The following is a 24,494-nucleotide window of genomic DNA, read 5'->3' on the forward strand; positions in this document are numbered from 1 at the left end:
GTTTCTATATTATAGGGATTATAACAAGGTCAGCCAGGTGGACCTCATAGTATATGAGTTCCCTGATTGAGGTTGTTAATCTGATCCAATCAGGGAGCCCTGGCTGACTGATATAAACAGGAGTGACGGAAGTTCTGCTCACTCTGAGAGTTGGCACTGCGGAAGCCAGATCTGTGTCAATTACTATGCACATGTAAGTAAAGGGTGATTCGGTGATAGGATACTAGCCTCTATAGCACTGTGCCCCACTAATGGTCAGTCTGTCCTGTTACTGGGAAAAACATATCCAGAGATGGTAATGTGGAGCAGGATGCTCTAGGGGCCTGAAAGACCTTGACAATGGTGAGATTTATTGCAGGATTGCTGCAGAATCCCTGCAAAGCCTATTTTGATGTTGGGAACCAATTACTGCATCTTTCATGCATCTCGCTGGTAGTGTGGCCAATTTCTCACTGAGCAACAGCAGGTTGCCAATTAAAGGTGAGAGGGCATGTTTAGCTTGCTAAATGCCAGGCAACAGCAAGTTGCCAATTAAGGGATAGTTTATCACTTGTTAATTGCTTTGTTAACTGCATGATTCACCTCATGACTATTCTGCTTGCAAACTTACCAAATGCCTCATGCAAGCTATTCATTGATGATTTTCACCATGGAAGCCAAGGGAGACTTAGTGCTGCTCAGCACCAAACAGCATCTCAGGGCACAATTTATAGACACCACCCTAGTGGTGTCCCTGATAAATCCTGTCCATCCATGCATATATGATTGAGGAATGTGCCAGCTAAAGGAGACATAATGAGGGGAATCACTACTGCAATAGGGTGTGGTTATCAAGGGTGAAGTGGGGTGGGGGGGTGGGAAACAGGCATTTGTGGAGGTGGGGTAATGACAGTGACAGTAGGGAAACTTGATTCATTTGGGGGGGAAATAAGTGGAACAGCATGTTAGGTTACGAGGTGGGGTGTTATTGGAAGTTACTACCACTGTGGCCTCCCCAGAAGGAAGTGCGGAGGATCAGGGTGGTTTAGGGAGCAGTGAAGACAATTGGACGCAAAGGTCTGAAGTGGTGGGTCTCACACGGGGCAAGTGGGTGGTTATAAACTGTCAGGGTAGTGGGGTCTAAAAGGAGATGTGGATGCTCTGGGTGAGATGAAAGGGCCACCAAGAGAGCAGTGAGGGCCACAAGCTACGTTCAATGCCATCACCTGTTGTTTTCCAAATGTGACTGGAAACTGAAACAGTCAATGCTTGGGAGACGAACGCAGTGTCTGTTTGGTCGGCAAAATTTGATGATCCGCCAGGCAGCACGGTGGCTCAGTGGTTAGCACTGCTGTCTCGCAATGCCAGGAACCTGGGTTCGATTCCCGCCTTGGGCGACTCTCTGTGCGGAGTTTGCACATTCTCCCCGTGTCTGCATGAGTTTCCTCCGGGTGCTCCGGTTTCCTCTTACAGTCCAAAGACATGCAGGCTAGGTGGATTGGCCGTGTTAAACTACCCTTCGTGTGCAGTGATGTGCGGGCTAGTGGGTTAGTCATGGGGAATGCAGGGTTACAGGGATAGAGTAGGGGAGGGGACCTGGGTGGGATGGTCTTTGGAGGGTCAGTGCGGACTCGATGGGCTGAATGTCCTGCTTCTACACTAGGATTCTACGATTCTGTGCCTGCTGAACACTAGGACCATGAAGGAGTAATTGCACATTTGCCAATTCTTGATACATGTCATTTGGAAGGATATGGGCCAGGAGCAGGCAGGTGGGATTAGTTTAATTCGGGATTATGTCTGGCATGGGCTGGTTGGGCTGAAGGGTTTGTTTCCAAGCTGCATGATTCTGTCTCCGTCTATTCGCAATACGTGCGGAGTGGACAGTTTAGGATTGAACTGCTGATCAGAAGGAATTTGCACTATTCCATTGCCCAAAAGGCCAAAAGTGATAGGAACAGAAGTAGGCTATTCAGCCCATCAGGTCTGCTGTGCCATTCCACAAGATCATGATTGATCGATAAATTCTCCTCATTCCGTGGAAGAAGATGAGGAGTCTGGGGAGGATAGAGGCCTCTTTGTGCCTGATATTGGGCACTACAAACCAGACAGGACCTGATTAACTCCCAGTTCCAGGGGATGGAAGAGCTGCATGTAACAGACAATCATGGGATATAAAATAATCATTATTCACGGTCATCGCTCGGTTTGCATTGTGAGGTGAGCTGAAATCACTACATATTTGTGTTCACTTTTGTTGTCTGTAAGTAAAAGCTCACATTTGGCATTGTCCAATTGCTTGCCAGTATTTGATGGCCCCCTACTGGACAATGACGAGCAGTAGGTCTGCAACAGACACTGGGAACAAAATAACACTGGCTATGGGAGGGTCTGTGGCCTCGTGGTCATATGACTTCATCTGGCGAAGGGGCAGCGTTTTGAAAGCTTGTGATTTCAAATTAACCTGTTGGGCTGTCACCTGGTGTCATGTGACTTCTGACCTGGTGGTCAGAAACAGAGTCAATTTTCCAGATCAGGTATGCAAATTTTCAGAACTGGAAGAACTGACAGCAGTAATATTTAACTCAAAGCATTGACTCAGTTTATTTCTCCACAGATGCTGAGTACTTTGAACACCACTTTTCACTTCATGACATGATGAAGCACAGAAGCAGCATCAGGGAGGGAGCAGATCACTCTCCTTAATGTGACTGAATGGATTAGAGTAAATTCCTTGAGACTGGGTCACTTAGTAAAGTAGCAAAGAATTCAGCACCAATTGGGGAATAGTGAAGTTGTTACAGTAATCTTTCCCTCTTCCACTTACCCTCATTACTCAATAGTCAACAGAGAAGACTTCATTTCGCCTCTGTGTATTGGCCAAAGATGAAATGCATTTTTATCCACTTCAGATTCCTCAGAAATAAAACTTGTGACACAGAAATCGCTGAAAAAGCTCAGCAGTTCTGGTAGCATCCGCGGAGAGAAATCAGAGTTAAAGTTTTGAGCCCAGTGACCCTTCTTCAGAACTGAAGTAAATTCTGCTTTTGTTTCTGATTTCCAGCATCTGCAATTCGTTGTTTTTATAAAACAGGAGGACGATGGACTTAGAGCTCTACCTTGTGGCCAATGTGTTTGCACACAGGACAAGTCGAGAAAGTTCGCCCAAAATTCCAGGGCTTTTTAAAAAATTTTAATCATTCATGGGATTTGGGCATGGCTTAGCATTTATTGCCCACTCCTAAGTGTCAACCACATGTCTAGAGTCACATGTAGGCCAGACTAGGTGAGGATGGCCATTTCCCTCCATAAAAGGCATTAGTGAACCAGATGGGTTTTTCTTTGGACAAAAACAAAAAGCTCAGCAGGTCTGGCAGCATCTGTGAAGGAGAAAACAGTTAATGTTTTGGGTCCAGTGACGCTTCCTCAGAACTCAACATTTAGTAATGGTTTCATGGTCATCATTAGACTATTAAGGTCAGACTTTTATTGAAATCAAATTCCACCATCTGCTACGGTGAGATTCAAACCTGGGTCTCTGGATTAACAGCCCTGTGATAATACCATCAGGCCATCACCTCCCCATTAACATGATACAGGATATTGCATGATACATATATACATGATACAGCCTCTCTGAAGGTCTTAGCCAATTTAGTTCATTCCAGTCAGTCAGGACACTCTTTAAACAACAGTGTTCTCCCGTGAGCCAGAAGTAATCATAGAGGGCCTTAAAAATAGCCATAAAAGACAAAAGTATCCAATTTCTATCTCTTGGTCAAGTAGATGGAAGATTGGTATTGCCGAAACTTCTAAAACTATATTCCCAGATTCCATTATCAAAAGCTCAGTACAGATCAGGGATGGAGTTGTCCATGATGTTGTATACAGCTCATTCAATGATCTGACGAAAGAAGTAGAAAGACGTAGAAGGAAATTTACATGTGAACTGTTGCAAATTTCCCTTAGCTTAACAAGTACCTGTGATCTTTGGGTAACGCTATCATCTCATGCAGTTTTTGTATTTCCAACAATTCTGATACATCAGCTCACTTTGAATAATAAGTACTAAATCCCGTAGTAATCTCGTCTCTGTTGATTTGTCTTTATTATTAGTGTTCATTTAGTGCCTATGTGATTATTCACAAGATCTTTGCCTTGTCATGTCAACTAGTGCAGTTACGCAAGTAGGCAGCTTGCCTCGCTGTTCACCAGGCCTCAGTCTAGTACAAAGGGTGCTTTAGACATTTGAACTGGGGCTTTAAGCTCTGGGAACAGCCACAGTACAATAGTGAAGGCAGGGAGCACAGGAAAATCCTGGCCGTCAAGTGTGGCTACATGGGCTGTAATGAGGAAGGGGCAGACGGGGAAAATAGATGGGTATCATCAGTAGTAAGGGGTGGGGGGCGTGGCAGGGAACATAGAGGAGAGCACCAGGCATATTCACCTCATATGTCTCGATCTGGGAGGGTGGCTGTGAGTAAAGCGAGATGGGTTGGTAGGAACATGTGTAATTGTGCATCCCACGGGGTTGACAGGATGGGCTATGAGGAAGAGGATGCAAATACGTGAGGATCTCACCAAGAGGGGCATGCTATAGCTGGGAGCTGCTAAAAGAGGAACACTCACTATTGCCTTCTATTGGGAAGTTAAAGTGCATGATGGGATGGAAATGGCTGCAACCAAATTCAGAATGGGCGATATGCATGACTCAACAGGTGAGAGCAGTTGCAACAACATCGCTCACTTGACCCTCCCTGAAAGTGCCATAATCCTCACAGCCGTGGTCCACATAACTGCAGCTGACAACAAAGTGGGGTGGGAGAGCAAATGTTTTAGAATCTGAAGAGCTGGCAGAATGGCAGCAGTCTGCCATGGAGGAGGATAATAACTCTGAGCAGGAGAAACATTACCTTCAGCGTGATAGACCACAGCAGAGACAGGAACGACAAGCCAGACAGGACCAAACAAGAGCAGATTCAGGTCCGCGAGAACCCGGCTCGGTGATCAGTCATTGGCTGGGAATTTCAGTGTTGAAAGACTGGCACCCCCAGTCTGTTCACAGAGGCAAATGCAAGATGCCACCCGAAGGCTGCAGGAACAGCACCTCATATTTCGCTTGGGAACCCTGCAGCCCAATGGTCTCAGTGTGGATGTCACAAGCTTCAAAATCTCCCTGGCCCGACCTCATCCCAAGACCAGCCCAGCTTGTCCCCACCTTCCTGACCTGTCCTTTTCTCCCACCTATCTGCTCCTCCCTCTTCACTTACCAACCCCACCCCCACTTACTACCTACTAGCCTCATCCCCTCTCCTTGTCCTGTCCGTCTTCCCTCCCACCCAACTGACCAACCCCCATCCCAACTTCCTACCTACACTCACCTTTACTGGCTCCAACCCTGCCTCCTTGGCCTGTCTATCTTTTCTCCCACCTATCTGCTCCTCCCATCTCACTGACCGACCCCCCACCTCCACTTCCTACGTACTAGCCTCATCCCCGCCTCAGTGATCCGTCCATCTTTTCTTTCATCTACCCACCCCATCCCAACTCCCTACCTACACTCACCTTTACTGGCTCCGTCCCCACCTCCTTGACTTGTCCATCTTCTCTCCACCTATCTGCTCCTCTATCCACCTTCCATCATCAACTCCCCATCTCTCTATTTATTTCAGAGACCCCTTCCCCTCCCCTATTTCTGAAGAAGGGTCCAGACAAAAACGTCGGCTTTCCCGCTCCTCTGATGCTGCTTGGTTTGCTGTGTTTCTCCAGCCCTACATCTTGTTATCTCAGACTCCAGCAGTGGCAGTTCCTTCTATCTCTGTGCAACTTCTGTTTGATTGTTTATTATTCACCTTTGCTATTGCTAATTACAAATTAATGTTTTCATCTGTTTGAAGGCTTTCCCATATGTGATGGTCCCATATTTAACAATGAGCAGATGGTGGGGTATATTGAGCACTGGGGAAAGTACTGCACTCCCTTAAACAGGGTTCTAGAACGGAATGACGCAAAGGACAGGTAACCTGTGTGGCTTGATTCTGAAATAGCAATACATTTACAAAAGTGCACTTATCTTTGCACTGAAGTGTCAGCCATGCCACCTCTGGCAAGTGTTTGATTTTAGTTCCTCTCCTACTATATGCACGGTGAAGGGCCAGTCCTGGCTGGCAGTACTGACCTGGGTGCATTCCTGTGCTTTAGAGATGGCACTAGTACCAGGAGTCCTGGGAGGCTCTGGCAGTGGTGTGAGACGGAAGATGCATTAAATGGGATGCTGCAGAGGTGTGATGCATAGTATTTGAGGAAAATAGCACGAGAAATCTTGCTAGGACTCACAGAGAGAAACCTTCCGTGGAATTATCAAAACTGACACTTTGCCAATATCTGGGATATTTCAGCCAACAGTTTCAGAGCAGCTAAAAGAAAAATGCTTACTTGTACAAAGAGGCTAATGCAGTAGAAACACCTCCTTTAGAAAACGTATCCTAAGCATTGTTAAAGGAGATTGGTGATTTGTGAGCAACAGCACACTTTTATACCAACGTACACTATGAGGCTTGATACATGTGTGACTGTCACTGTCCTATCTGACCAAATGATATGGCTGTGAAAACAGACATTAAAACCTACACAAATGAGATTGAAGGTAGCAAGTGGGATAACACTCAAGAAATCAGATATGCTATGAAATAACACTGCAACACGAGGAGTGGGAGAGAGTTGAAAATGGTTATATCAACACTTCTTTCCTTTCAGATTGCGCTCATGTCACTCTTATAATAGCAGAAGGAACTCGTCTAGTACCCTGAGAAAAACAGGCCCAGAAACTAACCATTATTAACCACCTGATCAAGGATCAACCCCTAGAAGATTTTATTGAGCTTCCTAGATTCATAGTGGAACTCAAAATGTGGAAAGAATTTATTGAGACTATCTCTGTTGGCAAGGGAGAATTGTTTCATACGGCCAATAGGATGGAAGTAGTAGTCTTTACAGGAGAGGTAGAAATGTGTTCCGTTCCTATCATTAATCCATTCCGTCCCAAAGATAAAACTTTCAGTGCCAGTGTCAGAAATCAATCTAAGTGAGTAACAATCCTCCAGAAAAAAGACTGAGGAAGTGAAAATGTCTAGGTCACCAGAAAGACACCTACAGAAGATGATATTCAACCTAAATAAGAATTTGAAGTAAAGAGCTTATGAATCAGTTGTATCAATAAAATGGAGAAAGGAGTCATAGAGTCACACAGCAAGGAAGCAGGCCCTTTAGTCCAACCGGTCCACACTGACCCTGTTCTCGAACTAAACTAACTCCACCTGCCTGCGTTTGGTCCACATCTCTCCAAACCTTGCCCATTCATAAACTTATCTAAATGTCTTTTAATTGCTGTAACTGTACATGCATCCATCACTTCCTCTGTCCCACAGGCCCGACCACTCCCCCTCCACCAACACCCTCATCCGCTAGCCGAACTCGTCTACACCCTCAACAACTTCTCTTTTGATTCCTCCCACTTCCTACAGACAAAGGGGGTGGCCATGGACACCCGCATGGGCCCCAGCTATGCCTGCCTCTTTGTAGGTTATGTGGAACAGTCCCTCTTTTGCATCTACACTGGCCCCAATCCCTACCTCTTTCTCCGTTACATTGATGACTGTATTGGCGTCGCCTCTTGCTCCCCAGAGGAGCTTGAACAGTTCATCCACTTAACCAACGCCTTCCACCCCAGCCTCAAGTTCACCTGGTCGATCTCCAACACATCCCTCACCTTCCTGGACCTTTCAGTCTCCATCTCAGGCAACCAGCTTGTAACTGATGTCCATTTCAAGCCAACCGACTCCCATAGCTACCTAGAATACACCTCCTCCCACCCACTCTCCTGCAAAAATTCCATCCCCTATTCCCAATTCCTCCGCCTCCACCGCATCTGCTCCCACAATGAGGCATTCCACTCCCACACATCCCAGATGTCCAAGTTCTTCAAGGGCCGCAACTTTCCCCCAACAGTGATCGAGAACGCCCTTGACCACGTCTCCCGCATTTCCCGCAACACATCCCTCACACCCCGCCCCCACCACAACCACCCAAAGAGGATCCACCTCGTTCTCACACACCACCCTACCAACCTCCGGATACAACGCATCATCCTCCGACACTTCCGCCATCTACAATCCGACCCCACCACCCAAGACATTTTCCGTCCCCACCCTTGTCTGCTTTCCGAAGAGACCACTCTCTCTGTGACTCCCTTGTTCGCTCCACACTGCCCTCCAACCCCACCACACCCGACACCTTCCCCTGCAACTGCAGGAAGTGCTACACTTGCCCCCACACCTCCTCCTTCACGCTTATCCCAGGCCCCAAGATGACTTTCCATATTAAGCAGACGTTCACCTGCACATCTGCCAATGTGGTATACTGCATCCATTGTACCCGGTGTGGCTTCCTCTACATTGGGTAAACCAAGCGGAGGCTTGGGGACTGCTTTGCAGAACACCTCCGCTTGGTTCGCAATAAACAACTGCACCTCCCAGTCGCAAACCATTTCAACTCCCCCTCCCATTCTTTAGATGACAGGTCCATCATGGGCCTCCTGCAGTGCCACAATGATGCCACCCGAAGGTTGCAGGAACAGCAACTCATATTCCGCTTGGGAACCCTGCAGCCCAATGATGTCAATGTGGACTTCACCAGCTTCAAAATCTCCCTTTCCCCCACCACATCCCAAAACCAGCCCAGTTCATCCCCTCCCCCCACTGCATCCCAAAACCAGTCCAGCCTGTCTCTGCCTCCCTAACCTGTTCTTCCTCTCACCCATCCCTTCCTCCCACCTCAAGCCACACCTCCATTTCCTACCTATTAACCTCATCCCACCTCCTTGACCTGTCCATCTTCCCTGGACTGACTTATCCCCTCCCTACCTCCGCACCTATACTCTCCTCTCCACCCATCTTCTTTTCTCTTCATCTTCGGTCCGCCTCCCCCTCTCTCCCTACTTATTCCAGAACCCTCTCCCCATCCCCCTCTCTGATGCAGGGTCTAGGCCCGAAACGTCAGCTTTTATGCTCCTGAGATGCTGCTTGGCCTGCTGTGTTCATCCAGCTCCACACTTTATTATCTTGGATTCTCCAGCATCTGCAGTTCCCATTATCTCATGTCACACACAAACAACTCTGTGTGAAAAAGTTGCTCCTCATGTACTTTTTAAATCTTTCTCCCCTCACCTTAAAAATATGCCCCTAGTTTTGAACGCCACCAACCCCGGATTTGAGTAAGTGAGAGTGAGAAGAATTTCACAACCTTTAAACCAGCTGAACATGTGAAGTCAGGGGCGTGGAGAGAGACAGGAGAGTGGTAAATGTAAATGTGGTTATGCACATGAATGGATCGATATTAAATATCAGTGAAAATACTTAGGGAAATGTTGCATAAGGTAATTGCAATGGAAGAGTTAATGTGAGTTTGTATTAAGCTCCTCCCAATCTGATAATGTTCTGCAGTGTTTGGGTGCAATATCAGGCAGTCCATTACCAGGTGCCAATAGAGATATATATATGCCATCTCTGGCTCTTGGTAACATTAGGTGAGTTAATTCCTAACTATTCAAGTAACTTTCACCTACATCTGTCATGCAATAAACAGCTTGTGTGACCTAAGACAAATACCTCTTCTTGTTAAGACTCGCCTTTTGTCTATCGACTGGCCATTAATAATAAGACAGGCCTTGTATAGAAAGGAGGGTTAAGAGTGCTGCATGAAGCAGTCCCATGCAATCATAGGGTGAATAACACCAGGTGCCCGGCCACCATGTAGTTGCTGTGGCCAGGATGAGATTATCTTTCATGTTTACACTGATTGTTTTCAATGGCAGACCCTCGTTAGTTTTTTTTTGAAGGGACTGCTCCCAAATGTTTGGTTGAACCTGAGCCTCATGGTCTTGATGTACCCCATTGGGGGAAGGGGCTAACAGGTCAGAGGGCCTTGTTGTGGGAGAAAGTGGTTATTAACAGGTCCAGGCAGTGGACCATGGCAAGGGATTGTTGTTCCTGACTGCCTGCTCCTTTTTCGCAGTTATATCTGCACGCGGGTGTCCCTGGAGAGGGAGCACGCGGTACTCACTGGTACTCACTGGAGAGTGGGACTTGTTGACTAGTTCTTGCCATAAGCCAGCACAGATACAACAGGCCAAATGGCCTCCTTCAATGCCATAACTGTTATAAGGGATTCCATAATACACATTACTTCCAGTGTGGAAATTGAGAACAAGGAGACATAATCTTCAGATTAGTGCTGTGCCATGCAGCAATGAAATCAGAAAGGTAAAAGAACAATAGAAATTGTAAATTATCTTTCTCAAAAAAACCAGATGTTAGGGCAACTTGAAATTTTCGCATTTCAAATCAATGGGTCTTTCTTTGTCAAGGATTTCAAGAAAATGCAGGCGAATGACGTTGTTGTGCATGTCAACCAAGATCTATCCGAGTTGTGGAGCAAGACCAAAGGGCTGAATGGCCTATTTCTGCTCCTACCTTCCAACCTGGCCACGTCAAGGGAGACAAGGCTTTGTCACCTCAGTTTCACTGTCATAAACATCATTGCAGAGCTATGGCATGTGCTGTGGGGTGACCTTTAAGGCAACATCCATCAAAGACGCAGCTCTCCCTTTAAAATTGAAGAGGGTCAGAAGTCACAAGACACCAGGTTATAGCCCAACAGGTTTATTTGAAATCACAAGCTTTCGGACTGCTGCTTCTTCATCAGGTGAAGTTTAATTTTGAAGACAATCATATGGTTAAACTTTTACATGACTATATCCCCTTCCAAGGGAAAAAATCCCAGATCAGCAGGTTTCCAGTCCATGAAAGCAAGTGGCAGGCTCTGTTACTTATCCAATGTCAATCTGTACTTAATCATGAAGGTCCATTTATTATCGTAGTGACCTGTGACCACCTCTGAGCCCAAAGTACCTAGCGCTTTATAATAGATGGAATGGCCATGAACTGTGTATACAGCACAACCTCAATGAAGGACAGTGTGGACCTGGAGGAACACAGCAGGCCAGGCAGCATCAGAGGAGCAAGGAAGTTGACATTTCGGGTCAGGACCCTGCAACCCAGACACTGCCTGGCCTGCTGTGTTGCTCCAGCTCCACACTGTGTTATCTCTGACTCCAGCATCGGCAGTTTTTACTACCTCTCAATGACGGACAGACATCTTGGTAATATATTCAAGAAACACTGCCTTGGCTTCAGTCAAGTATTGATGAAATTAGCAGTTCCTTCTATTGGTTCTTGGTCTTCAAATGGTAATGACATTTTCTGCTGGCTATCAGTGAGTAATTTAATTTCTGCACAGTTTCAGACTCATGGAAATTCATGGAGTAATTTGCTCCTTAATAGCTGGATCTTTTCATCATCGATTCTTTCTGCAGCTAGAGCTGTTAACTATTGGGGGATATTTTCTATTTGCATTTCCTGAAGGAGGAGGTGGGAGAGCAGTTTAGACATAAAAGGCAGGTGAGATTCAAACTCAGACTCTCTCTGTGAGCAGGTTTTCCTCTGAACCCTCACGCATGCATGGGTCAGAGTCTCAATCCTCTGATCTCATCAGCACTGACGTCGATTCCCAAAGGAAGCACTCTGCACACTTCCTACACATCAGTTCAAACATATGGATGGTCCTGTCAGCAGTTGTCAAGCTTACAGCTTTGAATGATTGTTTGGCTCGGTACCTGCTTGCCACGGTGAGGAAATACTCAAGTCACTCAAACTTGTGGTATCAGACAGATCACTAATTTTAACACTTGATGTGCGTGAGTGGCGAATACAAGATGTTAACACTGAATAAATGGACCGACTGGTCTGAGGCCTGAAGTTTCTTTCCTGCTGCCATTTGCTCCTGCCACTGCAGGTTGCTGCAGTCCTCTCCAAAACTTGTAGCTTGCTACACATCATCATCACTTACTGCCACACGGTGTTTGCCAGAACTGGGTGGGGGAATAGGAGAGTCGTTGGTGAAAATTGTTTTTTATTTATTCCCGGGATGTGGGCATCGCTGCCTAAGCCAGTATTTATTGCCCATCCCTGACTTGCCAGAGGGCAGTTGAGAGTCAACCCCATTGCTGTGGGTCTGGAGTCACATATAGGCCAGACTGAGTAAAGCTTCCTGCCCAAAAGGGCTTTTCAGAGAGTCAGCAACGGTTTCAAGATCCTTGGACTCTCAATCCCAGATTTAAATTCTAACATCTACCGTAGCAAGATTTGAACCCAGGACCCCAGAACATTATGTGGGTCTCTGACTCTAGTGATAATGTCACAAGACCATCACCTCCCCGAATCCACTAATACTCACCAGGGCAGAACAGTGAGGGAGCAGAGTGATCAGTAGGAGCTAATTCTTTTCATTTTTACACTGGAAAGATTCCATGGAGTCAAGAAGTTTGATAATTTTCTGTCAAGGCCATCTCTCTCCCTCCCTCCACTGCCATTCATTTAATGACCCTCGCCTGCAGTTACCATGCACTGCGATCCATCCCCTTCAATCATTAATTCTTTTTGCTTGGTTCACAATACCTGCTATTGGCCTTGTTCTGACTGCTTCAGGTGTCCAATATTTAAATAATACCAGCCTGCCGAAAATCACTCGAGCTCTTCATCATCAATATTTGTGAGTGGGTCACCCACACCACCAAACCTCTGCCTTCCCTACACCCTACTCCACCAGCACACTGCCCCTGCGCCACCCAAACTGATTCTCTCCCTTTCCTTCCCAAGACTTCAAATTTTGTCATGTCTCCAGTGCAATGGGAATCGAACCCACAGTTGTGTGCATCCCCAGAATTTCCACAAGTGCAGGTCGCAGTTGGTAGACACTGAAACAGCTAAGGGTCTGTGCCCATCAATAGCTCCTTGGCCATGGCAATGCACCATTGCATGTGATTACCCCATTGCTTTGATAACTGCTCTGCAAGTGCAAGAATGCTACAGCTCAGTTGCAGTGTACTGGTGTCAGAGGCAGACTGTTACTGGTTCAAGCCTCACTCCGGAAACTTGATCACACCATTTAAGTTGATCAATCAGAGCAGAAATGAGAGGGTGCTACAATGTTGGAAATGGCCCAGGTTCGATGATATCCCATGGACACTCTCAGTTAGACATAAAAGATAAGGAGGGACTATTTGAAGAAAGGTACAGAATACATTGTGGTGCACTGGCCGATATTTACCTCTCAACCAACATCACCGAAAATGCGTTCGTACTTTGTTGAATTGGAATTTCATCAAATGGGCAATTTTTTCAGGGTTTACTCTCACTGGCCAGTTTTCTGAGGTTGCTGCTGACAATGGCTGCTATCCTGAGAAAATCTTGAGTGAGGATGATCTTTCTCCCTTCTGCAATTATCTAACGTGGCGCCCAAATGGTACCTTGGAGATGTACAAAGCTGCTGCCTCGGGTCTGTTGCACCAGTGACACAGCGAAACTTGAAGACTTGCAAAAGATTGGGGCGGGTTTCAACCTGGAAAAGAGAGGGACCGAGTCAGTTTGGGCAGGGTAGGGGGAAAAATGTTGGTGGAGTGGGGTGTGGGAGGAGTCAGAAATAATAAAAAGCTGCTTTTTCGGGCATTTGCACCCATTGGCCTGCAGTGCGTTTCCATTGTGTAAATTATATCAATCGAAGATTAGATGGTTGAGGCAGATTTCCAACATTCACAATCATGTCTCATCGTGACACAATAGTACAAAAAGGCCTATCACCATCGTCTCAAGAGCATCCAGGCACTGGGCAATTCATTTCACCTTTGCCAATAATGTCCACATCTTAAGAATAAAAAATAAATGTTGAAAATAGGATCTTTTGTGAAATCCTGTCTCTGGTCTCTGGTGTATGATGCAGAGAATAAGGTTTCTCTCAATCAAGATGTAAGCATTCCGCAGAATTACTGACGATTTCGAGGGGGGTTTATGGTTGACCACCGAGAGTGGCTCGGCAGTAGCATGACTAATCGATCTGGTCGGGTCCTAAAGGTCACAGTGGCTAGGCTGGCACAGCAGCAGGTGGCAAGGGAACCAATAAGAGGGAAAATGTACTTGATATCATCCTTACCAATCTGCCAGCTGCAGGTGTATCTGTCCATGGCAGCATTGGTCAGAGCAACCACCGCATAGTTCATGCAGAGATGAAGCCCAACGTTCACTTTGAGAATACTCTCCATCATGTTGTGCAGTACATCATCGTTTTAAAAGGCAAGATTTTAACAGATCTAGCTACTCAACACTGGCATCCATGAGACACTGTGGGCCACCAAAAGCAGCAGAATTATACTCTAGTACAGTCTTTAACCTCATGGCCCGGCATATGCCCCACTCAACCATTACCATCAAGCCAGGGGATCAACCCTAGTTCAATGGAGAATGCAGGAGGGCATGCCAGGAGCAGCAGAAGGCATACCTGAAAGTGAGGTGTCAACCTGGTGAAGCCACCAAACAGGACCGCTTGCACAGCCAAACAGCAAAAGCAGCAAGTGATAGGCACAGCTAAGTGATCCCAAAACCAACGGATCAGATCTAAGCTGTGCAGCCGTGCCACATCCAGTTGTTAATGTTGGTGGACAATTAAACAACTCACTGGAGGAGGACGCTCCACAAATATCCCCACCCTCAATGATGAGACAGGCCAGCAATTCAGTGCAAAAGATAAGGCAGAAGCATTCACAGCAATCTTTCAGCCAGAAGTGCCAAGTGGATGATCCATCTTGGCCTCCTCAAGTTGTCCCCTGTACTACTTATACCAGTCTTCAGCCAATTTGATTCAGTCCATGTGGTTTCAAGAAACAGTTGGAAACATTGGATACTGCAAAGGCTATGGGCACTGACAACATTCCCATAATAGTACTGAATACTTGTGTTCCAGAACTTGCTATTCCCCAGGCACAATTACAATACTGGTACCTATCCGACAATGTGGAAAATTACTCAAGTATGCCCTGTATGTAAAAAAGCAGGACAAATCCAACCCAGCCAGTGACGATCCCATCAGTCTACTCTCAATCATCAGTCCATCAAGCAGCACCTGCTCAGCCAGAACCTGCTCAGTGACGCCCAGTTTGGGTTCCGCCAGGGTCATTCAGCTCCTGACCTCATTACAGCCTTGGTTCAAACATGGGCAAAAGAGCTGAATCCCAGAGGTGAGGTGAGAGTGACTGATCTTAAAGGTCACATTCGACCAGACGTGGCATCAAGGAGCCATAGCAAAATTGAAATCAATCAGTATCAAGGGACAAACTCCCTCCTGGTTGTATTCATAGCTGGCACTTAAAAAGATGGTTATGGTTGTTGGAGGTGATTCATCTCAGCTTCAGCATATCTCTGGAAGGGTTTCTCAGGCCCAACTTTCCTAGCCCAACTACCTTCAGCTGCTTCATCATTGACCATCCCTCCATCATAACGTCAGAAGGTGGGATGTTCACAGGTGATTGCACAATGCTTGGTACCATTCGTGACTCCTGAGACGCTGAAGTAGTCCATGTTCAAATGCAATAAGATCTGGGATATCCTGGCTTAGGCTGACAATTGGCAAATAACATCTATGCCACACAAATACTAGACAATGATGATCTCCAGTAAGAAACAGTGTTATCACCACCCCTTGACATTCAGTGGTGTTCGTGTCACTGAAACCCGCAAAATCCACACCCTGTAGGTTACCATTGACTAGAAACTCATCTGGATTTGCCATATGAGTGCTGTGGGTACAAGAACAGGTCAGACACTAGGAATACTGTGATTAGTAACTCACCGCCTGATTCCCCAAATCCTGTTTATCACCTACAAGACACAAGTCAGGAGTGTGATGGAATACTCCTCACTTGCCTGGATGGGTGCAGCCCCAACAACACTCAAGAATCTTGACCCCATCCAGCATAAATCAGCCCGCTTGATGGGCACCAGAAGTATTCACAAACATCCACTCTCTTGACCACCAATGCTCAGTAGCAACAGTGTGTACTACCTACAAGATGCACTGCAGAAATTCACCAAAGATTCTTCTATGGCACCTTCCAAACTATGACCACTTTCACCTAGAAGGACAAGGGTAGAAGATACATGGGAACAATGCCACCTGCAAGTGCCCCTCCAAGCCACTCACCATCCTGACATGGAAATATATCACTGTTCCCTCACTGTTGCCATGTCAAAATCCTGGAATCCCCTCACTAAGGAAATTGCGGGTCTACCTACAATACACAGACCGAAATGCTTCAAGAAGGCAGCTCACCACCGCCTTCTCAAGGGCACCGAGAGTTAGACAATAAATGCCGGCCAGCCAGTGACACCTATGTCCCATGAGAGAATAAAAAGGAAGACAGCTCAGTGTGGGGCAGCATTATATACAAGAGCTACTATAATAAGAGCCAGCCACATTTTCCAGGACCATACTCTCCCCAATCCAACTTAGACAATCCACATCATGCAGTTGCTCAATGTTGATGACTTCAACCACATCACAAAAACATGTCAACATCTAATACTCCTCCTGGACATGATCATTAGTGACCATAAGAAATAGCTGAATTAATTTTACTCCACTGTTCGATCATGGCAAATATATTTCTCAACCCCATTCTTCTACGTTCTCCTTGAAACATTTGATCACATCACCAAGCAAGAACATATCTATTTCTGTCTTAAATCCATTCAATGACTTGGCCTCCAAAGCCTTCTGCAGTAATGAATTCCACAGACTCACCACTCTCTGGCTGAAGAAATTCCTCCTTATCTCAGTTCTGAGGCTGTGCCATCAGGTCCTAGTTTTTCCTTCAAGTGGAAACTTCTTCTCCACATCCATTCGATCTAGGCCTCTCAATATTCCGGAAGTTTCAATGAGATTCCCTCTCATCCCTCTAAACTCCCCATTTTACCAATGACCAAGGTCAGTCTAATCGTCCGATAACTTTCCATCTTCTGCCTCCCTCTCCCTTAAACTGATGTGTTACATTAGCCATTTTGCAGTCCTCTGACTGACCCTCCCTGACTCTAGTGATTCCTGAAAGTTCACCACCAATGCTTCTACAGTCTCTTCAGCTATCTCCTTCAGAACCCTGGGGTGCCGCCAATCCAGTCAGGTGATGACCTTTTAGCTTCCCCAGCACTTCCTTCTTACATTCGTCTCTGCCTCTTGACTCTTGAAGTTTGGGTACACTACTGGCATCTTCCACCGTGAAGACCTATACAAAATAACTCTTCAGTTCCTCTGCCATTTCTTTGCTCTCCATTACTACGTCTCCAGCTTCATTTTCCAGGGATCCAATATTCACTCTTGCCTCTCTCTTAGCTTTTACATATCTAAAAATCTTCTGCAATCTTATTTTATAGTACTGGTTAGCTTACCATCGTACCTCATTTTCTCCTTATTGCTTTTTAAGTTATCCTCTGCTGGTTTTTAAAAGCTTCCCCCATCCTTTGGCTTTCCACTAATCTTCTCTACATTGAATGTTTTTCTTTTGCTTTTATGCTGTCCCTGACTTTTGTCAACAGCCATGTTTGCCTCATCCTCCCCTTGGTATATTTCTTCTTCTTGGGATGAATTTCTGCTGTGGCTCCCGAATAACCCCAGAAACCCCTGCCTTGCTGTGCCACTGCCTTCCCTGCTTGTCCCATTCCAATCAACTCTGGTCAGCTCCTCCTCCATACCTTTGTAGGCACCTTTACGCAATTGCAATGCTCTTACATCTGATTCCAGCTTTTCCCTCTCTAACTACAGGGTGAATTTTGTCATATTATGGTCGCTGCTCACTAGGGGTTCATACATCTTCAGCTTCCTAATCAAGCCTGCCTCGTTACACGTCCCCGAATCCAGAACCGGGTCTAATTATATGGTAATCGCATACTTAAAGCAGTGGGCAGACACACTCTAAGTTGTAATACCTAGCCAACTGATGAGGGTTGTCGCTGAGAATTGTCATGGAATGGTCACACTAACCAAAGATTCTGCGGGCTTCCATGCCAGTAATTTTGGTTCATGACCTCCACACTAGCAGCTATTGGTTGAAACTTGCTCAATAGCTTCAGTAAAGTTGTGAATGGCCCGTTGTGTCCAGGAAGCACTCTGTCCTGAACCATTGGGCAATGCAGTGCATGTTCCCTTCCTTTACTAGCTAGACAGGAAGGAGAGGCACTTTCTGCTGGACCTGCTCCAGTTCTGTGGCTCCCCCCTCTTCCCTACTTCTATCCTTTAAAGGGAGCAACTCTGAGCTGGTAGGTGTACAGGGAAAGACCTGAATGGGATGCTGGGTCTGTTAATTCAACTGAAATAGCTACTTCTTAAGGAACAGCTTGTGAGCAAAACATAGAAGAGAAGGTAAGCACATTAGGAACAGGAGTAGGTCCATCAGCCACCTGGACCTGCTCCGCCATTTGGTTAAATCATGGCCAATCCGTTCCTGAACTCCAGCTTCCTATCTCTGTCCCAGGTCCTTTTATAGAATTCCTATGGTGCAGCAAGAGGCCACTCGACCCATCGGGTCTGCATAAACCATCCAAAGAGCAAGACCCCACCCAGGCCCACCCCATCCCTGTAAGCCCGCACAGTTTATTTTTAAACAGCTAATCTACATAACCTGCACATCTTTGGACTATGGGAGGAAGCTTGAGCACCCAGGGGAAAACCACACAGACACGGGGAGAATGTGCAAACTCCACACACAGTCACCCAAGGACAGAATGGAATTCAGGTCCTGGTTCTGTGAGGCAGCAAAACTAAGCACTGAGCCACCGTGCCGCCCTTTGATAGGGAGCAACGTTGAAAATTTGAGGAAGAAACCATAAAAGGGACAGTGCTCCAGAAAACAGAAGAAAATTATCACACTAATAGGCACAGTGGTTCAGATATTTCCAGTGCTTCTGAGATTTGAGGTGACTCACATCTTCAGACTGAGGGTGAAATTTGCTCTTGATAGATGGATAAATTTGGTACAGCTCCTGATTCTGTCATCATGTCCAGGCCCATTTCAGGCCTTGCAATAGTGATTTGCATCCTGGAAGCCTCACCCCTGATGCAAACATCATGCTTCTCTACATAGATAACAAAGTGTGGAGCTGGATGAACACAGCAGGCCAAGCAGCATCTCAGGAGCACAACAGCTGACGTTTCGGGTCTAGACCCTTCATCGGACCCCCATCCTGATGAACGGTCTAGGCCCGAAACATCAGCTTTTGTGCTCCTGAGATGCTGCTTGGCCTGCCGTGCTCATCCAGCTCCACACTTTATTATCTTGCATTTTCCAACATCTGCAGTTCCCATTATCTCTGATGCTTCCCTACATCATCTGATTGTTTTGAGGATTTCTTCTCCTCGAGGTGGGATGTAGTGTGTCTTCCCTATTCCTCATCCTCCCTCTGTACCACCCCCTTCTCTTGCCCCCATTTTTACACCTCGTCAAAATATTATGTTTGACTCACTCCGTATTCCAAAAGCGTGGAGACCTGGCAGAGAAGGAGTAGAATAAGATTAATTATTGGAAATTGTTATACATTATTTGGTGGCAATAATTTATTGGAGCAGAGGTGAAATGGTTCTTCTCCAGCACCACAAAACGGCATTTCTAACCCTTCAAGAACACAATGCTGATCTCTTTTCAGTTAAACCTAGGTCTCTGAAGAAGAATTTGGCCTCCTGTCCTAATATCTTCTTTGAGCTAGTGCCAAAATGCATCCTCGTACATTCCTATGATGTGTCTTGGGATGATTTACTCAACTTCATTGGTTAGGCCACTTTTTGGAACATTGTATTCAATTCAGGTCTCCCTGCTTTTAGAAAGATGTTGTGAAAATAGGAAGGATTTCAGAAAAGATTTACAAGGATGTTGCCAGGATTAGAAGGTTTGACCAGTAGGGAGAGGCTGAATAGTCTGGGGCTTTTTTCCCTGCAGCATTGGAGGCTGAGAGGTGACCTTATTGAGGTTTATAAAATCTTGAGGGGCATGGACAGGGTGAATGGGCAAGGCCTTGTCTCCAGGGTAGGGAAGACCAAAACTACAGGGCATAGGTTTAAAGTGAACATAGAAGTTAGAAGACAAAACAGTACAGCACAGTATAGGCCCTTCGGGCCATGTTGAGCTGACCTATGATCCTACTCTAAGATCAAACTAACCTGCATACCCTACATTTTACTATCATCCACATGCCTATCCAAGAGTTTCTTCCATACACCCGCCACTCTCTGTGTAAAGAACCTACCTCTGACATCTCTCCCACACTTTTTTCCAATCACCTTAAAATTATGCCATCTTGTGATAGTCATTTCTGCCCTGGGAAAATGTCTCTGGCTATCCATTCTATCTATGCCTCTTATCATCTTGTATACCTCTATCAAGTCATCTCTCATGCTTCTTCGCTCCAAATGAGAAAAGCCCTAGCTCCATCAACATTTCTACACAAGGCCTGCCCTCCAGCCCAGGCAGCATCCTGATAAATCTCCTCTGCACCCTCTCTACTGCTTCCACATCTTTCCTATAGAGAGGCGACAAGAACTGAAAACAATATTCCAAGTGTAGCCTAACCAGCGTTTTACAGAGCTACAGCATAACCTTGCGGCTCTTAAACTCAATCCTCTGCCAATGAAAGTCAACACATCATACACCTTCTTTACAACCCTATCAACTTGGGCGGCAACTTTGAGGAATTTATCGACGTGGGTCTCAAGATCCCTCTGTTCCTCCACACTGCCAAGAATCCTGCCCTTAACCCTGTATTCTGCATTCAAATTCAACCTCCCAAAATGAATCATTTCACACCTTTCCAGGTTGAATTCCATCTGCCACTTCTTTGCCCACCTCTGCATCCTGTCAATGTCCCATTGCAACCTACAACAGCCCTTCATACTATCCACAACTCCACCAACCTTCATGTCATCAGCAAACTTACTAACCCACCTTTCCACTTCGTCATTCAAGCCATTGATAAAGATCACAAACAGCAGAGGTCCCAGAACAGATCCCTGTGGAACACCACTCGTCACTGAGCTCCAGGCTGAATACTTTCCATCTACTACCACCCTCTATTTTCTATTGGACAGCCAATTCTGTATCCAGACAGCCAAATTTCCCTGAATTCCATGCCTCCTCACTTTCTGAATGAGCCTACCATGGGGAACCTTATCAAATGCCTTGCTAAAATCCATATACACCACATCAACTGCTCTACCTTCATCAATGTGTTTTGACACATCCTCAAAGAATTCAATAAGGCTTGTGAGGCATGACCTGCCCCTCACAAAGCCATGCTGACTATTTCTAACCAAACCGTGCCTTTCCAAATAATCATAATACTATCCCTCAGAATCCTCTCCAATAATTTTCCCACTGCATAAATAAGACTGACTGGTTTGTAATTCCCAGGATTATCCCTATTCCCTTTCTTGAACAAAGGAATAACATTTGCCACCCTTCAATCACCTGGTACTACTTCAGAGGACAGGAAGACATAAAGATCATTGCCAAAGAGGCAGCAATCTCTTCCCTCGTATTCCCTTAGCAACCTTGGGTATATCCCATCTGGTCCAGGAGACTTATCTATCCTCATGTTTTTCAAAATTTCGTGCACAATCCTCCTTCCTAACATCAACCTGTTCGTGCATATCAGCCTGTTTCATGCTGTCCTCGCAAACGTTAAGGTCCCTCTCACTGTTGAATACTAAAGCAAAGTATTCATTAAGTACTTCCCCTACCTCCTCCAACTCCAGGCACAAGTTCCCTCCACAGTCCCTGATTAGCCCTACCCTTGCTCTGGCCATCCTCTTGTTCATATATATGTATAGAATGCCTTGGGGTTTTCCTTAATCCTACCCACCAAGGTTTTTTCATAGACATCTTCTAGCTCTCCGAGGTCCATTCCTCAGCTCCTTCCTGGCTACCTTGTAACCCTCTAGAGCCCTGTCTGATCCTTGCTTCCTCAATCTTAAGTAAGCTTCCTTCTTCACTCTGAGAGGTAAAAGGTTCAAAAGGACCTAACGGACAACTTTTTCCACACAGAGGATAGTGTGATTATGGAATGAGCTGCCGGAGGAAGTGGTGGAGACTGATGCAATAATGTCATTTAAAAGGCAGCTGGATGGGATACGGGATTAGAGGGATATGGGCCATATGCTGGCAAATGGAAATAGATTTATTTAGGAGATCTGGTCAGCATGAACGTATTTGACCAAAGGATCTGTTTCCATGCTGTGCAACTCTATGACTCTAAAGGCGCTTCTGCAAGTACAATACTATTGATTTATGTGAATCGGCAGCTCATTTCACACACAAATGATTTTATTACCATTGATTGGGACTTACAGCAATCTTGCACTAAAAAGTGGATGGGGAAAGCCTGGAATAATCCAGACATTTATCTCAGCTTTCTTGTCTTTTAGATCAGAAAGGGGCCTGGACTTCCTGTTCTGCTACAGGCATATGATCAAATTTATACCTACATCCATACGAATAATTTATGCTCTACATTCAGCTGCAAAGCACCTCAAACTTCCAATGTCAACGCCTTGTCTAAGGCACAATGCTTATTGCTGTACATTATGTTCTAGGGCAATGTTTGCCCAGGAATATTGCACCTCTGACCTCTTCAGATCTTTGTATCCGAATAATATTTGCTTGATGGCAGGAATTGGTGTTGTTTAAGTTGATTTTGAGGCTAAATCAGGCTGCAACCAGTGTGAATCAATCTACATTGACGTGTTTATCTTCCAGACTGTGGAGGAAAGGTACATGAGTACCCTTGGGTAATTATAGCCAGCTGCTGTGCTGCGAGTGTCAATAGGTATTTCTTTTTTCTGGGAATTACATCCAGCCTTTCACAGAGGCGGAATCACAACAACTGTACGCCTTCTTTGGAAGGGGCTGTATAGCACAATGACTGGAGACAGAATATTCACCCATGATGGGACTATGTGTGTGGGCAAGGCTACTTGGAATTTCATGGCATTAAACAAAGTGTCAGTTCCCAAGTGTCAGTACATCTGAGCCATTTCTTTTTTTGGAGGAAGGATTGCAGGAGGGGAAAAGGGAGTGTGTCAGGCCTGGCCTGCATAAGGGCCTGTAAGGATGGCTGACTGCACTTTGCTCATCGATATCCAGTTCTGTGCAGCCGGAAGGGGGCCAGTGCAAATACCTGGAGGTGGCCTCCCAGTGCAGTCAGTGCTCAGGGCAGGTTCTTGAGGCCCTTCCTGCCTGGGTTCATCTGTAGCCTCAGGCCACCCGCTGGAGGGACAAACTTCCCCTCTCCTTCCCCACCCCACCCCACCGAACCCCCTAATATAATCACCTCATTGCAAAAGGCCATTTTATATATCAAATTTGAACAAGTTGGAGAGGAACCCGTGCCATTTTGCAGAGATCTTTCCTCACTTACCTGCAATGACATCCAACAGCCATTTCCGAGCTGGAAGATTTCCAATTAGTCTTCAAGAGGCCTCCACCTTTGTTAATTTTATGTCAGCTAGCCCTGTGCTAATGAATTGGCTGCTCTGACAAAAAAAAATCCCAGTGGGTGACTGTTTTCACACCACATGACCCTTATTTGAGCCTGATGACAGGATTCAGAGCCTGTAGGAGAAGTGCTGCTCTAGATCTCTCAATCCCTCTTTCATTGTGGCCCTGGCTGGCATTAAATCACTTGGTGGGAGACAGGCAGACCTCCTGAGAAGCCCATAGGGACACAATTGCACAAGTTCTTCAACATTCACAAGAGTTTCCTGCCTGTCTGATGAGCTGGAGAAACCCTGCAATCCGACTGGGTTTATCACTTCGTCTTAATTTCTTCATTTTATCCCTTTTTTAAAGTTAATTCCATCTACTACTTATTGCTTTCCTGCTTCCCCTCTCATCCTCTCTAAAAGTCCTTCTTGGGTAAAGCGCATTTTGTGGGATTGTCTGCGTAGTGGGCATGTTGTAGATTAGACTGGCAGGGAAAGAAAGTGATACTACTGGGTGGAATTTTCAGAAGTATAAAGAAATGATTTAAATTCTCAGAAGTAGTTTACAGTAATGCTTAATAGAATTTGAATGCAGTCCATTGGAAAAGAAGTATCGATTTCTATGAATTTGTTCTTCTAAATGTGACAGTATCAAGTCTGGCTTCATTGAATGTACTGTCAGGATTGCATTTATTCTGTTAGAATCCTGCAGTGCATTTAGATGGTATGGTAGTAACTAACAGCCAGGTCAGTGTACTGGAAACATGGGTTCAAATAATAATTCTGGAATTGAAAACTAGCCATAGTAATACAATGACCAGAAAACTATCATTTAATAAAAAAAACCTGATTCAAGTTGTAGAAGGTAACGGCTCTAAGGGAATTTAATGTTTTTGCTACGTTGATCCCCACCCGTTGATGTCAGTTTGTGTGTGGGGACAGCAATTTCTGCACTAGGAAAGGCTGAAGCATTTGCAACCATCCGCAGCCAGAAGTGTCAAGTGGGTGATCCATCTCGGCCATCTCTGGGGGTAGTGAGCATCGCAGATGCC

At 45.7% G+C, this 24,494-nt stretch overlaps 1 protein-coding gene across 7 annotated transcripts in view; it reads right to left on the bottom strand.

Annotated features, from left to right (window-relative positions):
• LOC125451058 (CXXC-type zinc finger protein 4-like) overlaps nt 1–24,494 on the bottom strand; it is a 189,635-nt gene that overhangs the window by 35,929 nt on the left and 129,212 nt on the right. For 2 of the 7 annotated variants that reach the window (XR_009443514.1, XR_009443515.1), the window contains exon 2: nt 13,204–13,494. The exons of the other annotated variants lie outside the window; for them this stretch is intronic. The gene's annotated coding sequence lies outside the window, so the exon portion shown is untranslated. The remainder of the gene's footprint in view (nt 1–13,203; nt 13,495–24,494) is intronic. 7 annotated transcript variants of the gene reach the window in all.

This window comes from Stegostoma tigrinum, chromosome 3, assembly GCF_030684315.1.
Source record: "Stegostoma tigrinum isolate sSteTig4 chromosome 3, sSteTig4.hap1, whole genome shotgun sequence".
In the NCBI taxonomy this organism is placed as follows: domain Eukaryota; kingdom Metazoa; phylum Chordata; class Chondrichthyes; order Orectolobiformes; family Stegostomatidae; genus Stegostoma; species Stegostoma tigrinum.